Source organism: Dermacentor andersoni, chromosome 9, assembly GCF_023375885.2.
Source record: "Dermacentor andersoni chromosome 9, qqDerAnde1_hic_scaffold, whole genome shotgun sequence".
Classification (NCBI taxonomy): Eukaryota; Metazoa; Arthropoda; class Arachnida; order Ixodida; family Ixodidae; genus Dermacentor; species Dermacentor andersoni.
Genome location: NC_092822.1, coordinates 106,433,751 through 106,451,664, shown reverse-complemented (window position 1 = coordinate 106,451,664; position 17,914 = coordinate 106,433,751).

Sequence of the window (17,914 nt, the reverse complement as noted above, 5' to 3'; positions counted from 1 at the left end):
GGCAGATGGCGTGACTGGCGACTCACTGACTGTGGGTCGGACAGCCGCCGGAGGCCGTTGTGACGCTGCCCCCTGACGCGCCACATCGGCAAAGGTTTTCCTGGGCAGGTACGATACCCGCCTACGTGCCTCCTTGAAACTTCTATTTTCCTTTACTTTTATTGTTACAATTTCCTTTTCCTTTTTCCACGATGGGCACGACCGCGAGTACGCGGCGTGCTCCCCATCACAGTTTACACAGTGGAGAGTGTTTGCACAAGCTTCAGTGGCGTGTTCAAGGGCACTGCATTTGGCGCATGTTTGGCGGCCTCGGCAGCTCTGCGAGCTGTGGCCAAAACGCTGGCATTTGAAGCATCTTAGGGGATTTGGCACATAAGGCCTGACACGGAGCTTGATGTACCCGGCCTCTACAGACTCGGGCAGAATACTTGAAGCGAATGTGAGTATCAGGTGCTTTGTTTGAATTTCTTTTCCATCCCTTCTTATCTTAATTCTTCTCACATTGACGACATTCTGATCACTGAAGCCCTCCAGGAGCTCAGCCTCTGTTAGTTGGAGCAAATCGTCATCCGAGACAACGCCGCGGGTGGTGTTGAGAGTGCGGTATGGAGTTGCTGTTAGTGGAACATCTCCAAATGATACTATACTGGGCAACTTTTCGTACTGTTTCTGATCATGGAGCTCTAACAAGAGATCACCACTTGCCAGCCTTGATACCTTGTAGCCTGGGCCAAGGATATCAGTTAAGGACCTGGAAACTAGAAAAGGGGAAATGTTTCGTACTTGTTTGTCGGATTGTTCTGAGTGGATGACATGGTAACGTGGGAAGTTTGGTCTTTGACGTCCAAGGAACTGGAAAACTTCATCGGTGCGCCCTCTTTTGTGAGGGCGATCAGGAAGCGGAGGGAAAGAGGTTGCCATAAAGGGATTGAATTTTCGGCAATAACGCCAGCCACCCACCGTGGAGTCCTACAAGGGGACGCTACAGGGACTGTAAGAACAGGTCCTGCAAACGCCAGCTGTACGTTATCACTATAACCAAATATGAGATAACCTAGGTTGGTTATTCACACAAGGTTAACCCTTGCTGCCTGGAAAATTGGAAGTAAACGGAAGCTAGGAGGAGACAGGAAAGATGAAAAAGTAAGAGAAAGACGAAGATTAGAGGAAGAGAGAGACAGGAAGAGGCAACTACCGATTTCCCCCGGGTGGGTCAGTCCGGGGGTGCCGTCTACGTGAAGCCGAGGCCAAAGGGGTGTGTTGCCGCCGCCGGGGGGCCGTAAAGGTCCAAACACCCGGCATTGGCTCAACCCCCAGGTTCCCCTTTTCCCCGGATACGGCTAAGCCGCGCACGGCTACACGCGGGAGGGTCCAACCCTCGTGTGCTCGGGTCCGTGGTGTCGCAACACACCAAACGCCTGCTGACGCAGACGCCCCTGCGGGGAACAACAGTGCTGGTGTATGACCTCTTTGCCTTTGTCTCATTCAGAATCGCTTCTTCTTTACTACACTTCTTCACCGACTGCCCCAAGTTAGCACACTGCCCGAACAACAGTCATTTCTAGAACTACGAAGAAATGCATCATTCACAAAAAGAAAAAAAAAACAAGTATTCGGTGAAGCGTTAAACAGTTTGGACAATAATCTGCCAGAGTCGGTGGTCATTTGTTGCAGTTGTGAACTATAGAAAAGGTGCCGCTGTTGCATAGAACATGTCACCGCACATTTCCGAGCAGGCTGGTTAGATATCAAGTATCGATACATTGGATTGTTCATTATGAATTATCCAACCCTTCAATGTCAAGGATTAGCATGTTCGGGACTATGTTTAAAAGCATTATGCAGAACCCATGCACATGTTGGTATCTATGTGAAGTGAAGCTTTAGAGAAGCTTTGAAAGTAGTGTACAACTAAATGTGATCCATAGAGTTGTGTTTTTTTTCATGTTATGCAATGTACAATGTTGTTTAACAGTTATGTTTATGAATCACACAGTTCAAAATGTTGACAGGCAACTGCAACACAATTTCACTTAAGTGAAATTAGTTATGATATTACGAACTACTGAATCAATCATCAGTGCTAGTTACTGTCTAATTTTCAGAACAGCCTTTGAATAGCATGCATACACGCAGGTGATGCATGCCCTGGTGGCTAGCAGGCTTGGCATAAATTATTGCACACCCAAAAGTTTTAATTTACTATAGGGGCCACCAAAACACAAGTCATGCACAGTAGCTGTGGTGGTTCTCAATATCGTGGGTTTGGTTGTGTTGTTTTGCAAGTGTGTTGTCACAATTAGCAAACGAACTTATCTTATGAGTGATCACTATGTCTGCATCACAATGAAAGGAATGTTTTAGTGGTGCAGCACTAGACTTATTGGCTCCTCCTAACTGTATGTGGTGACGTCCTGTACCTTGTTTCATTCTACTGTCATTGACATTGAGCATAAGATAAGTTCGAGCGGCTCCTCGAAAACATCCCATCGTAACTTGTATTATCTTTGTTTGCCAGTAAACAGCCACTACCTCATGTAATGCCTCAACAAGGGACCTTTGAGGAAATAAATAAATAAATAAACAGAAATGATTAAATGCAAAAACGCTTTGCTTTCGTATTCTAATGCTTATCAGTTGTGATTGGCACTGCAAGCGCGAGTATTTAATATCTGAAAATAATTAATGGCTTCTTAACACCAGAACACTTAATTTTAACTTTGTATTTATATATGTGTTTGAAAATGAGAAAATTATCGGTATTCGTAACGGTGCCTTTCAGAAACTTCGGTATTCTTACACAAGTGCACATAATTCGTAATTTGCTGGGCAGGCACAAAGCCTGCCTACAGCAGATCGGTAAATTTTTCGGAGCCCGCAATATGCGAAGAACCAAGCAGCGCTATGCAAGCGATTAATGCGGCAGCCGTATGGAGAAATAATAACAGCACCTTTCGATTCGAGGCTGTGGCGTTCCCTGACATCGGAGAAGCATTGTTACTGTTTCGAAAAAAGATATTTCATTTCGAGGTACACATGCTCAGAAAAGTATTGTGGTCGATGTTAATTAAGCACGATTAAATCAGGATTCTGTTATGGCTCATAGTTGCACGTCCCATTGGATTGCAGCGCAAATGCGCGGTGCAGCTAGGCAGTGTATGTTCGGGCTCGTAGCAGACGACACGCATTGATGTCTCGGCCACGGCTCTTCTCATTTCGTTCTCTAAATACATAAACAGATGGATAGAGAGTATAATTATAGATTGACAGTTAAAAAAGAAAGGCTACGCATTTAAGTAGCACCTTGCGATTAAAATGGTCTAGAGCATTAGAAAAACAATTCTTCAAGAACTCGTTTCGTTTGCTTCGAGCAATCGATGACAAAACATTCCAACCAGACGCAGCCACCTTCGACGCTTCCTCCTTGTTGGCGGCTGAAGTTTAACGTACACTGCGCTTTTATTTTATTTTATTTTTTTTAATCCAGGCAAGTACACCCGCTGTTAAGATCTTAGATAACGAAAGGTGATGCTTGTCTCCGTTATGCGCATGTCTGACAATCTGAGGAAAAGTTTCTTTTGAAGCGATGTATACAATAAACATCACTAGTAACTGAACACTTGCCCTGTGTTCTCCCCTGTCCCTGCCAAATTTTGTGCTCGTTATCACCTTCTAGATAACCAAAAAGTTTACGCAGCTGAGCAGGCAAAGGCCACTGCGCACCGTCTGCTGCGGATAATGCCGCCGCGATGCGACAGAGAACGAACTACAGAGGCGCTGCGAGCGCCCCTCGCGTAACGTCAGGGCAGGGACTCGCGCCTGTCGTCTGCTGCAGTTTGGGCGGTGTCTGGACGCCTGCTGCAGTGTTTTCGATCGTTCGCTCACGTTCCCTCTGCTTGCATACTTATCGCGGTCGTAAAATATATTTTTGCGACGTCTCCGCTCGCGAAAATCTATTGAAAGAGCTCGTTTCTTAGACAACAATCAAGTTTTCAAAGTCAACGCTACAGTGCCAGCCGAAGGAGCGCAGACTAGCCCATTGCGGGTTTTTCATGCGCGCATCGACAACCACAAAAACATAGCATATAACAATCCAGTTATACCAAATCTGTCGCGGTGCAACAAGTGTGTCACAAACGCTGGCTATATATTTCTAGTTACCTTGATTTTAATCCGCTAAAACAGTTCGCTCACGACGAGTGGTTCATGGTATAATATCGGATTTTTGCATTCCTTCACAAAGACGCTCGGCAGTAACAAGAGGACTTAACACTACAGTTTAGATTCTACTAGCACCACTTGCTTCTTTAACTGCTTCTCAAAATTAGGCGCTTCTTCACGTGTTTAAGTGGCTGTAATTTGAATTATACCTAATTGATGCTTACAGCTGTTTGCAGAATACGACAGGGAATGTACCAACATATATTCCCTTTTCCGTGCTACACGTTCAACTCACTTGAGCAATTTACTGGTGTTTGTTGCCTGAGGAATATACATGACAAATCCGATTGACAAAACTGACACAGGATGCTCAGCCCAAATTTTTTATGGAATATGCCTTTTGGACCGCATGGCTACTGCCAGAAAGAGGCCGAAGCGGCATTCATTAGTAGTATTGGACATATTGAATATACCATAATTGCCCGGTGACGGGTGAAAAATCAAGTGAAATATGTAAGGCTTTTGGTGTATTCCTTATGAAGGTTTGCGAGGTTCTCTTTTATGTACTCACGAAGCGAATAGTTCTCCACTTGTATAATTAACGCTGGATCGAGACATGGTGAGGCAGTAGGTGCCTGATTGGTGCTTTTCTAGGCACGCTAAGCTGCGCTGTAGTACCTCGAGTATACAATAGGCGTTGCAATTGGCACTCTCAAAAACTGCTTCATTGTTTTATTTCAAAGTGGTAGTGAACTGATGGGTTTCGCGAACAATGCGTGCCTCGCCAGTTGCTACCGTTGCGTGAGGGGTGTGCCATATTGTCGATGAAGGCTATAGAGTGCCACCATGAAACATTTCATCGCTTGCAAATAATTGGCTCGCGATCTTAACCACGAAACTTTCCTTTCAGGTGATTGCTACTAGGGTGCTCGTGAATTAACTATGTAGACACTCTACCTTACTCGCCGTCGTGTTAGCAGCTATGTGCAATTCGTTTTATGGGGACCTGTTTCAGAGAGCGCTGAAAGTGGCAGCAAACCTTTTCCTAGGAAATGATTGCCTTTCTTTTACGCATTATTAAAGTGGTCATATTTCACTAGAACAACTCACCAGACTAATAACAGTCACGATTACAGCTTCGCTTGGCAGTGTCTTTCTAACACGCATAACATATGCTCACACCAAATACCAATATTCTTTCTTCCATGTAAAATGCAATGTCTCTCATAGCTAAGTACTGAGGGAATGTTACGTGTTCACAAAAACATCATACACAACTTCACGTGTTGAATTTGAAGACATTCTTTTTACGCAAAACGTATGGACAGGCGCGGCGCATGTAGGCATTGCAAAGCCAGTAGACCCCTTCATCGCTACATAGCTTGCGATATCCATGTCGCAAATTTTCTCAACTCACGCGCTTGTGAAGAAGGAACTGTGTTTCAGGCATGGCAGCAGAAAGAAGCTGACATATGCATCAATAAGTACGGCTCAAGCCACCGATACCCCAAGCGTACACGAAGGGAACAGGCGCGCGCGGCAGCCGCGCGAGCCGGAGCAACAGCGAGCGGCGTCATGGCCGTGACGTCACTCATGACAGGGTGCCACTCCAAGTTCCCGCCGCCAATAGGGAAACAAAGGAACGACACTGTGGCTTTAGCCACGCTGCCAAACCTGCAAAATGTCTGAAAGATGCGTAAAAATTGGCACATATATGCATAATAAATTTAGACTATTAAAACAAATATTCCACATGCGACGTGCGTGTCTGCCATGAGAGGGGGTTGTACTGCGAAGGTTGACTGCTCGACGTCACGGTTCCTCCTTTCACTGATGGTATATATGGAGGTGTCGCACAAGGACATCTGCCTGCTTTCCCTGAACATGGATGCTTTTAGCAACGTTTCAGAGAGCGCCATGTCGGCTTCACAAATCTCGGCTTTTCAAATCTCGCAAGTTTGGACTAACGATGTCATAGAGGAATTAATTTCGCTTGTTCGGTCGCAGCCTCACTTGTACGACGTGATGCATGTTGATTATAAAGACCAGCTTAAGCGCACAGTCACGTGGGACGCGATTGGGAAACGCCTTGGCTTCACAGGTAAGCATCAAAATCTGACCACTTATTAAGTTCAGTGTGATAACGAAGACATGTGCATGCCTTTTATCGAGCTCATTTATTACTGCGATTTAATTATCTTAAGCGCGCATTCTTGAGAGCATTGCGCGCAGCGAGGCCATGTGCACGTGTAATTGTGATGCACGTGCAGGCATGGTACACGTGTGCGAAGGCCTGATGTTTAGGCCTGACATTACGAAAAACGAAATTCAGATAAATATATAATAGAGGAATGTTTCCATGAACGAATATTAATGTACTGGCACTTCGAATGCGTTTGCTTGAAAAGTGGTACTTCGCGCAGAATTTGTTTTCACAGCGGGCGACGTAATAGTGTGCGGCGTGGATCATTCGGTTGTCGTAATAAGTTTCTCTGACAGCAGGCAATAGTAACGAAGAGGCAGCTTTTGAACGTTACGCGCATGTCCGCGCCCGACACAAATCTGATACATTGAAGTTCGCGCTCTTTCCTAAACCGCATGGCCCGTTTTCCGCGAGCGAAAAACGCGACGCGCGCCAAACTCTAGCGTTGCGCCGACGCGCCAGCACCCGTACGAAACAAAAAAGCGGAGCTTTCGCGCCACGTTTTCCGGGTTGTCAGACGACCTAACTCCCAACGACATGAATTGTCTTTCTTTTACTGCATATATTATGTGCCCTTAAACTTACAGAACATTACAATAAAAACAGTCCTCTGGTAATTGGACAGCAACATTTTTTCCAAAGTCTATTTATCAAACTTCATTTCAAACAGCAAGATTGTAGAATTGTGTGCGAAACTGCGACTATGTACCTTCCGCATCGCGGTCGCACGTGTTTCCTGGGACGTGCGCGCCCATGCGTGCGCGCCAGTTCTGCCGAGCATAAAAAAAAAAAAAATGCGCCGAGAGCAGGGCCATCTGGTGGCAAAACCAAAATGCCACGTGAGTTACCTGAACTATTATTGGCGGACGCGCCGCGCGACGCGTTTTTTGTTTTTTCTACTCCGAGCAGCAGCACGCTGTGGCGCGATTTCATGATGGATCATGCTGGATAAGCGTCATGCGGTTCCGCTTTACGCCAGTCACTCGCTGTTGTGTACGATCGTAGCGTCACATCCGTGCCGCAGCACTGCAGCCAAGGCTAGAGCACAAAATAACATTTGCACATATAAGAACAGAATAACCGGGGACCATGAGCGAAACTGTGTAGAAGGGCGAAATCCCGTCTAAAAGTGCGCCTACGAGCCCTCCTACCAAGGCAGCCATGCAGTGGCATACTTCCATACATGGTTTGATTGCCACTGGGGCTTCTGTATTAATGGGCAGCCCGAGTGAAATATCGTAGCATTGTATGCTGTTGCCATGATGCCAACTCGAACCGTCGTTGACACGCAGAACGTTCATGCGCTCGTGTACACGCGTGATTATCGCCATGTGATAGAGTGATCGAGGAAACTGTGCCCTTTGCATGTGACCGTGCAGCAGCACGTTTATTTTTGACGTAATTCCTCTCGGGCAGACATTGCACGACACGTCCTTCTACATGACCTGAAACACTTGTTGCATAGGCTGTGATATGCCCTTATCCCCTGATCATTTCCCATCTTATTTCTCTCCTTGATGGTGCTGAATGCAAAAACAAAAAATGGCAGTACCTAAGAGATAAGTTCCACAAGGAACTGAACAAGGTGGAAAATACTAAGGGTGGCTCCGCAGCTACGAAGACAAGGCTGTGGCTTTTTTATGATATATTGTCATTTCTGCGAGGCTATGTGTCGGGTCGCAGGTAAGTCCATCGTCATGTGCTTATATGCATTTTATTTCCTGCGCCTTCTGAAAATAAGAACATAAGAGCACGATATTCATTACGCCAACTGAAACGATTACACAGAAAACACAGGACATAGCAGTCATCGCTACTTCGTGTATAATTGTCTGTTTGCACATGAAATACGGGTGACAAAGCAACCTTTCAGTTGTCGTGACGTCACGGATGTTCAGGACGTGTGCTAAGACTCATCGTTAGTGCTTTATCGTTAAAGATAGACCACACTGTGTTTCTAAGGGGCCAAACACTAAATATGGCAAGTTTCGTGAAATTTGACTGAGCCAGCGCCACCCAAATACGAATGCTTTGGAAGCCGTGACGTCACAGCAACGGCGTTAGGTTTTCGGCGCGAAATTTAAAAAAGATTACGCGACCTACATTTTCTTTTGGAATAACCGACATATTTTAGGAGTGGCTTGTTGGGCTCGTTGGAAACGTGGTATTGCGTAAATCTATTATTGCGAGATTAACGACAACACATATTTTTTGGGCAAAATACTTTGTCACTCGTAGCTTATGTGGTGTTTCTCTTTATAGCGTTGCTTCAAGAGTGTACTTTGGGGTTCATGTGATGTTAATTGTGAGCCACTATGCATGTAGAAATAAGATTACCAGTTCTCATGGCCCATTCACATTGTCTTAAATATTTTGCTCACTTGGTACATAATTTGGCATCTCCTGCAGGAGGGCTCAATATGACAGCAGGACTGCTGCTTCCAATGTCGCAGCTGTTGCAGAGGTAACTGCATATGCCAAAGAGACTGCAGCGGGTAAATGGCTGTTGCATGAGTCATTTCCTGTTACCCGTCTGAATATTTGCGACTTGGAAAACAAATTCTCTGCCACTCAATCATGCTGTGCAGGCATCCTCAACAACATCACTGAGGGCTGCACTGAGCAGCAAAGTGACGTGGAAGTTGACCAGCATTCTGTAGAGCGGCCCTACAGTCCAGGCGACGATGTTGTGTATGGTCTCGGCAATGACCGTGATTCATTGTTAGAGCTTACTAGCGAGGGGCGGGAGGATTCGTCTCCCTCTTCTGAAATGGTAAGCCCGTCTTTACAAATATACGTGATTTACTTATGGTTTCACCCCATATGAATATGTACTTATTCAAATAATTATGTGTAAAGAATTCGCCTACAGGTCAGCCCACAACGCTCGTATCTCACGAGTGCCAGAAAAAGGCAGCTCAGTGGGGGCCATGGTGCCCCACAAGGGTCCAGCAGGAAACGGCGGCACACAGAACTGCCTGCCAACAAGGCCGACGACCTGCTGGCAGTGTGTGCAACACAACTGACGACCCAGACAGGGACATCACAGTGCCCTCATAGACATGTCCATGAGCTTTCCAGGAGTGAATCTCTACTCCTAAGTTTCGGTCACGTCTTTGATAACATACCAAGAGAGAGGCACAATTCCACAATAGCTAAAATAGCTAACATTTTGGCTGAGTCAGCAGAAACAGAATGACTTGGAGCAGCCCGCAGCTGAAATCTTAGCTCAGAAATGCTGTATGGCATTTAAGAACTTCAGTGTCGTCCCTCGTTATGCTAGCAGCTAAGCGTTAGGATTCAATAACTGCCACCAGCCATTGCGCGGGCTGATTACTCCTCCAATTCTCATTGTTGTTCGTGTTCTGCAGCGTCTCACCGGGTCACTGCCTGTGCCAACATCCATATATCCACAGGCTCATTGCATGTGGATGCATAGGTGTTGGCACAGCTCATTCACAAACATTTCATTCCCTGGCAATGCTCCTGAGCCACACCACTGCTGTGTGAATAATGTGTCTCTCTCGGGTGTGTGTTCTGGGTGGGAACTCAAAAGGCCTCCCTCGTTATGGTGGCAGCACGGCACTAGGATGCGATAGCTGCTGTCACCCGTGACTCGGGTTCCCCGCTCCTCGAATTCCCAACAGTGTCTGTGTTCTGCAGCCTCTCACCGGGTCACTGCCTGCGCCAGCATCCGTGTATCCACAGGCTCATTGCATGCGGTTGCACAGGTGCTGGTACAAAACAGTCGCAAAAAGTTTGTTTTAGGATGAGGATGCAGAATCATTCCATGCTGCAAAAGAGAAGTTCCTCCATTGCCTGACCCTTGCATGAATGTTTCATGTGTATTGGTTATTCTTTGTTATGTGTTTGCTCTTTGCTTGCTTTCTTGTTTGTCTTTTGCTTTCTTTATGTTGCAGGCTCAAGTAAACGGAATCCTGGAGTTGCTGCTCAATTGACCGATTCTTTTGCATATCCTTTGGTTTTTGTCGGCTTTACAACTGTTGTGTTGGTGCTGTCTTACCCGCATGTACTTCCTTCGATGAAACGGCTGGGAAACCAGACCATTGCAGCGGCACTCTCGGCAGCACCTGCCCGCTAGAGAGCGCGGTCCCCAGGTGGCGGATGGGGGACCTGCTATTGCGCATTACCGCAACGGCAGTGGTGCTTGCACCTCGCGGACCAACAGGCCTTCCTTTTCTTCCCAGATTCCTTTAGGTAGCCCAGCTGAACATTGGGTTGCAGAACCATCGTAAATTGCGGAGCTGAATAAACCTGCTGCACTCGTGTTCCCTGAACTTGTGTTCTGTTTCTTGCGACATTGCCATGCGGCTACTGCACACCTCGCGAAAACCAATAAAGTTGTCTGTGCACTACGCTAATGACGTCTTGCCTGCACTCCTTTGATCTCTCCAATACATATTTTTATTTCACGACAGTACTTATCTGCATAATAATTGTGATGACACACGTGCTGTATCAGCCCACCTGTGCTTTTTTTGTCTGGTTTGTTTTTTGTACTGTGATAAATAGCTGCATGGCCCAAATATTTACTAGGGGTTTCTGAAACTGCTAACCACATGAGACATGTCTAAGAACACATCGCAGTTGCTGTGAAACGGACATACTGGTACGAGGCACTGCTATGCCAAAAATACATTTTATTGCGCTCAGGGCAATGTTTTGCAACATGCAAATACAATGTCAGTGAAGAATGTCCTTTATATTGCAGCTCTGCCACTGACAGTCAAATATTTAGTTTGGAGAATATACTTGGCTGTGCTCTGCCATGTCCAGGAGCAACTGCCGCATTCTTGCTTAGCACTTTGATTTGAAAATTTTTGCAGCGTGTACTGGACATGAAGGCTTGTGAAAAATGTAGGGTTGACGGGAGTGGCAGCGGAGCGGTTGGATAGCTGTCTCGCTGCGGGAGGGATATATCCCCTGGGTTTCCAATAATTTGTGGCTTATATCATGCAGTGCCAGTGTGCTTAGTCCTTTTGTTGTTACCTTAGGGTGTAGGAGTGTTTGATTCGTCTGCGCCACTCCGAACTAGTTCACGGTGGTGCACGAGATGGTCAGACACTGTGCACCTTTCCAGCGCCTTTTTATACAAACTGTGTGGTGCAAGGGGCGCCACTGCTGTACAAGCTGCATTAGCACAATAGCTGGGTAATGAACACTGTGCAGAAATTTAATGCGCATTCGCGAGCAAGTATTTTTCCAACCAAATACCTCTACCAGACGTTCACAAAATTAACTATTATTTCTATTCAGCTCTCGTTCCTGCCTTTTCTTTATTTCGTTTCTCCATTTCTCTTTGCGCATTGCGGACCTTACAATGGGGTGGGACATTCCCACAGAACTTTTTGAAAAGCCTTTGTGGTGACCGTGTGCCGTCGCTGCAATGTGCACGGTTAAAAGTATCTACAACGAGAAAAGCAGTGTGTGAACGCGAGTTTTCGTTGGAAAAAGGTTTGCAGAAAAGCCAACTTGCTGATTTTTGCGAACTCTAATCATTGTCATCGACATGACTAATGTTTCACGTGGCCTCCGCCAGTTTGCAACAAAGAGAGAGAGAGAGATACGAAAAGGTATAATCCGCCATCTTGCGACGGAGAGAGAGAGAGAGAGAGATCCGGAAAGGTATACCGAGAGCGGTGTGGCAGTCCACTGCACACTGCAGCGAGCGCATGATGTCCGTCACCTGTTCTTCGGCCATGAATGGAGACTTGCTCCGCGGCTGCCTCATTGGCGATAGCCAACTTAAATGCTTTAATGTACTAATTGTTCTTTTTGTTCTACGGCATAGTCTTTATCAAAGTGAAATGTTGGTTTTGTATTATACTAGCACGGTTTTTACATACTGAGGTGTTTAAAAGGAAATAGAAGGCGCATAACAGCAATGTTACTACACATGACACAGAATTACATTTTGGCATGTGTATAATTTCTGTTAATTGTGCAAATTAAGTTTTTCAAAATGATAGACGCACAGCTCCATGCATATTGACTATGAAACTATCCTTACGAACAACGTCTCCAAATGCTAATCCATTCACATTCGTTGCGGCGAGGATTCTAGGTAACATTAAAGTGGGCTAACAAGGAAAACCTCAGCATGGTGCCAATGTTTTGACAAAGGAACATAATGCTGTCTTGAAGAAGCCAGTTACCATTAGTCTAAAGCTGCCACCACTGATAAACATTCCTTGTTTGCTGTTGAGCAGCTCAAGTCAGCATGTTTGATTCATTTCGTTGAGTAGGATTAACTTTAAATATTCATGTGCTAACAGAAGTGCTAATAAATACTGTTTACAATTACAGGACAGGTTCCTTGGAAAAGCCAGGCCCTGAAGCCAGCATTCTACGGCGCTGACGGATACCATGTGTCCCGGGGAGCTGCCATAAAAGCCCTGACCAGGGCACTGAGCCTTGCCGTCAGGGCTGCTTTCAGAGCAGAATGGCAGCCATGTGGCAGCAAGACTGCCACTCAGAATTGGAAAATTCTGTACTGTGCAGCCTGCCAGGCCAAAGTCCATGTCAGCCCTCAGTGTGAAAGTTTCTTACAATATGTACAGCCTTAGGGTGCAAAGCCAACATTGTTTAACTGCGCGAACAAACGGGCCACAGAGACAGCATGGGACAAGGACGGACACAGACTTGCAAGTTATATAATCCGCCATCCGCGGTATAATCCGCCATCTTGCGACGGAGAGAGAGAGAGAGATCCGGAAAGGTATCCCGAGAGTGGTGTGGCAGTCCACTGCACACTGCAGCGAGCGCATGATGTCCGTCGCCTGTTCTTCGGCCATGAATGGAGACTTGCTCCGCGGCTGCCGCATTGGCGATAGCCAACTTAAATTCCTAAATGACTCGAGGTTATACCTCGGAGTAAATTGTGCCACGCGCACATTTAGTTTTGGGGGTGCTCGGGCGCCACGTTTAATGCAGGCGCTGGAGCGGCTAAAACCCGGCCAAGATTTCATCGCCGTCTACGTCGGCGGCAATGATGTAGCAACACATCAAGCGGCAGGCGATATAGCAGACAACATCCAGGTAAGTTTGTTGTTGTTTGTTGCACTAACTGTACGTCCTATGTCACGCCAATGAAATCTCTTGTTTCAATAGCGTGTATGTTATGGTGTGTAGAGTGCACGTGTGCGCGCCTTTATTAACTGTCTTGTTAATGATGCATTGACTATTGAAATACTTCCATCAGCGTATGAAGGAAATCTGCCTTGCAATTTAGATTAGCTGCAGCTAGGCTTCATTGCGACGTGCGACATCGGCAATGCCGCTTTCTGCGTGCGCGCATTGTTGGTACACATCATGGCTCCACGAACGTGTGCGCGCCTTTATTAACTATCTTGTTAATGATGCATTGACTATTAAAATACTTTCATCAGCGTATGAAGAAAATCCGCCTTGCAATTTAGATTAGCTGCAGCTAGGCTTCGTTGTGACATCGGCAATGCCGCTTGCTGCGTGCGCGCATTGTTCGGTACACATCATGGCTCCACGATCGTGTGCGCGCCTTTATTAACTGTCTTGTTAATGATGGATTGACTATTGAAATACTTCCATCAGCGTATGAAGAAAATCCGCCTTGCAATTTAGATTAGCTGCAGCTAGGCTTCGTTGCGACATCGGCAATGCCGCTTGCTGCGTGCGCGCATTGTTCGGTACACATCATGGCTCCACGATCGTGTGCGCGCCTTTATTAACTATCTTGTTAATGATGCATTGACTATTAAAATACTTTCATCAGCGTATGAAGAAAATCCGCCTTGCAATTTAGATTAGCTGCAGCTAGGCTTCGTTGTGACATCGGCAATGCCGCTTGCTGCGTGCGCGCATTGTTCGGTACACATCTTGGCTCCACGATCGTGTGCGCGCCTTTATTAACTGTCTTGTTAATGATGCATTGACTATTGAAATACTTCCATCAGCGTATGAAGAAAATCCGCCTTGCAATGTACATTAGCTGCAGCTAGGCTTCGTTGCGACGTGCGACATCGGCAATGCCACTTAATTTCTGCGTGCGCGCATTATTCGGTACGCATCATGGCTCCACGAACGTGTGCGCGCACTCGCGTTCTTTATTATGGGGGAAATGCAAATTTATGAGGGAAATGCAAATTGAAAGCATTGCTCGAGACAATGCACGCGTGGCCCGCGTTCATGCTTCATTGTGCAGTGGGAGGCATGTGCCATCTTCCGCATACAGCACCGTTTTAAACCACGGTGTTTTCAGTGCAGTACTTTTTACCGCACACACCCTTTGATCACAAGCATGCCAAGAAGAATGTGCAATGCTGGTGCCATCATGTTCTGCGAAATTTTTTTTATTATTTATTATTATGCAGCATGTTCTGGAATGTGCGGCCGCCATAGCCAGGAAGGTTTTCTGGTTCGCGATTCCCCCTCGCCTCAATGAAGGCGAAAACGGAAAGAAGAGAATGCGTGTCAACGCAATCACAAGGAAGCACGTGGCAGCAATGACAAACGTCATTCGCATTAATTTGAAAGTAAGTCATGTATATGTCTGTTATATATATGATCACATTACTATGGGTGTGCAAAAATCCGAAATTGCAAATTCAGATTGAGTAGGCCTGGCTAGTAATTTGTGTTATATATTGTCCAATTATAGAGATAATGACGCACATTTGTGTCATTTGCATATTAGCTTCTGGCATCTAGACAGCCTTGAATATAAACTGATGTGGATGACTTAATATCACTTTGATCACGTGTCATGCATTCTTATACCCCAGTCAGATTAGCAAATTTTGCGACACTTCACTGAGTCACTTCGGCGGTGTAGTGCTAGACGACAAAACAAAGTGTCATTTGGAATTCATCACAATGATGGTCTATGAAGCCATAAGGGATGATATAATTCTCAGCATTTTTAATTTTAAGAATGGTTACTGTTTGATCACAAGATGCTCATGTACAAGAACTTCTGCCATGAGAAAAAGAAATGCTGTAATCCCATTACCACAGTTCATTTGTTTTCAGCAAATGCAATCAAGGAACATGTTCAAAATTCTGAGTCAAAATGTGCTAAAAACAACCATTTGAAGCATTTTTGGTTTCGGTGATGTCTGAAAGACGCTCATAACATTAGGAATAAGGAAACGTTGATCTTACTACTGTTGCCAACACTTCTGTGGGCAGTTATTTATTTCTTCTTGACAAGTTGCTATTCAGGCTACAGCTAGAACCCAAGCGACGCGAGTTCCTAAAACACACATGCTCGCAAGTGCATTCCACAGCATCAATAAACCTTTCGATCTGGCAGCCTGCGAGTGACACTAATGCCGAAGTGCACTCACTCAAAATTTGCCCATCTAACAGAGGTTTTAGTGAGATCTCTCACATTAATGCGGCCCCACTCACGGAAGAGTGAACTAATTTGCTAGTGCATTTGGAAAACATCACTTTGTCTACCTCCATTAAACAGTGTGGTTTTAACAAAATCAACTGTAATAGTAATAATTATGTGACAAACTCTATAAATGTATGACGCTGCCTTTACTTCAGTGAACAAAATCGCTCTAGTGCTTACAGTGGAAACAAAATTTCAGTGGCTGCTGCCACCACTTTCCACTTAAAGCATTTATCTCAGTGAGGTGCATAATTACCCAAATGTGCAGTGGTGCTGCAGCCCTGTAGACATTATTTAAAGCTTTCTTTGTTTATAATCATGAACCAGTGTTCATGACGCTTTTGTGAACACCAAGAAACCCCTGCATATATTTTCTTCTTGATGCTTTAATGTACTAATTGTTCTTTTTGTTCTACGGCATAGTCTTTATCAAAGTGAAATGTTGCTTTTGTATTATACTAGCACGGTTTTTACATACTGAGATGTTTAAAAGGAAATAGAAGGCGCATAACAGCAATGTTACTACACATGACACAGAATTACATTTTGGCATGTTTATAATTTCTGTGAATTGTGCAAATTAAGTTTTTCAAAATGATAGACGCACAGCTCCATGCATATTGACTATGAAACTATCCTTACGAACAACGTCTCCAAATGCTAATTCATTCACATTCCTTGCGGCGAGGTTTCTAGGTAACATTAAAGTGGGCTAACAAGGAAAACCTCAGCATGGTGCCAAGGTTTTGACAAAGGAACTTAATGCTGTCTTGAAGAAGCCAGTTACCATTAGTGTAAAGCTGCCACCACTGACAAACATTCCTTGTTTGCTGTTGAGCAGCTCAAGTCAGCATGTTTGATTCATATCGTTGAGTAGGATTAACTTCAAATATTCATGTGCTAACAGAAGTGCTAATAAATAGTGTTTACAATTACAGGACAGGTTCCTTGGAAAAGCCAGGCCCTGAAGCCAGCATTCTACGGCGCTGACGGATACCATGTGTCCCGGGGAGCTGGCATCAAAGCCCTGACCAGGGCACTGAGCCTTGCCGTCAGGGCTGCTTTCAGAGCAGAATAGCAGCCATGTGGCAGCAAGACTGCCACTCAGAATTGGAAAATTCTGTACTGTGCAGCCTGCCAGGCCAAAGGCCATGTCAGCCCTCAGTGTGAAAGTTTCTTACAAAATGCACAGCCTTAGAGTGCAAAGCGAACATTGTTTAACTGCGCGAACAAACGGGCCACAGAGACAGCATGGGACAAGGACGGACGCAGACTTGCAACTTATATAACCCGCCATCCGCGGTATAATGCGCCATCTTGCGACGGTGAGAGAGAGAGAGAGAGATCCGGAAAGGTATCCCGAGAGTGGTGTGGCAGTCCACTGCACACTGCAGCGAGCGCATGATGTCCGTCGCCTGTTCTTCCGCCATGAATGGAGACTTGCTCCGGGGCTGCCTCATTGGCGATAGCCAACTTAAATTCCTAAATGACTCGAGGTTATACCTCGGAGTAAATTGTGCCACGTGCACATTTAGTTTTGGGGGTGCTCGCGCGCCACGTTTAATGCAGGCGCTGGAGCGGCTAAAACCCGGCCAAGTTTTCATCGCCGTCTACGTCGGCGGCAATGATGTAGCAACACATCAAGCGGCAGACGATATAGCAGACAACATCAAGTTAAGTTAATTCGTTGCATATCATTTGTTGCACTAACTGTACGTCCTATGTCACGCCAATGAAATCTCTTGTTTCAATAGCGTGTATGTTATGGTGTGTAGAGTGCACGTGTGCGTGCCTTTATTAACTGTCTTGTTAATGATGCATTGACTATTGAAATACTTCCATCAGCGTATGAAGAAAATCTGCCTTGTAATTTAGATTAGCTGCAGTTGGCTTCATTGGGACGTGCGACATCGGCAATGCCGCTTTCTGCGTGCGCGCATTGTTGGTACACATCATGGCTCCACGAACGTGTGCGCGCCTTTATTAACTGTCTTGTTAATGATGGATTGACTATTGAAGTACTTCCATCAGCGTATGAAGAAAATCCGCCTTGCAATTTAGATTAGCTGCAGCTAGGCTTCGTTGCGACATCGGCAATGCCGCTTGCTGCGTGCGCGCATTGTTCGGTACACATCATGGCTCCACGATCGTGT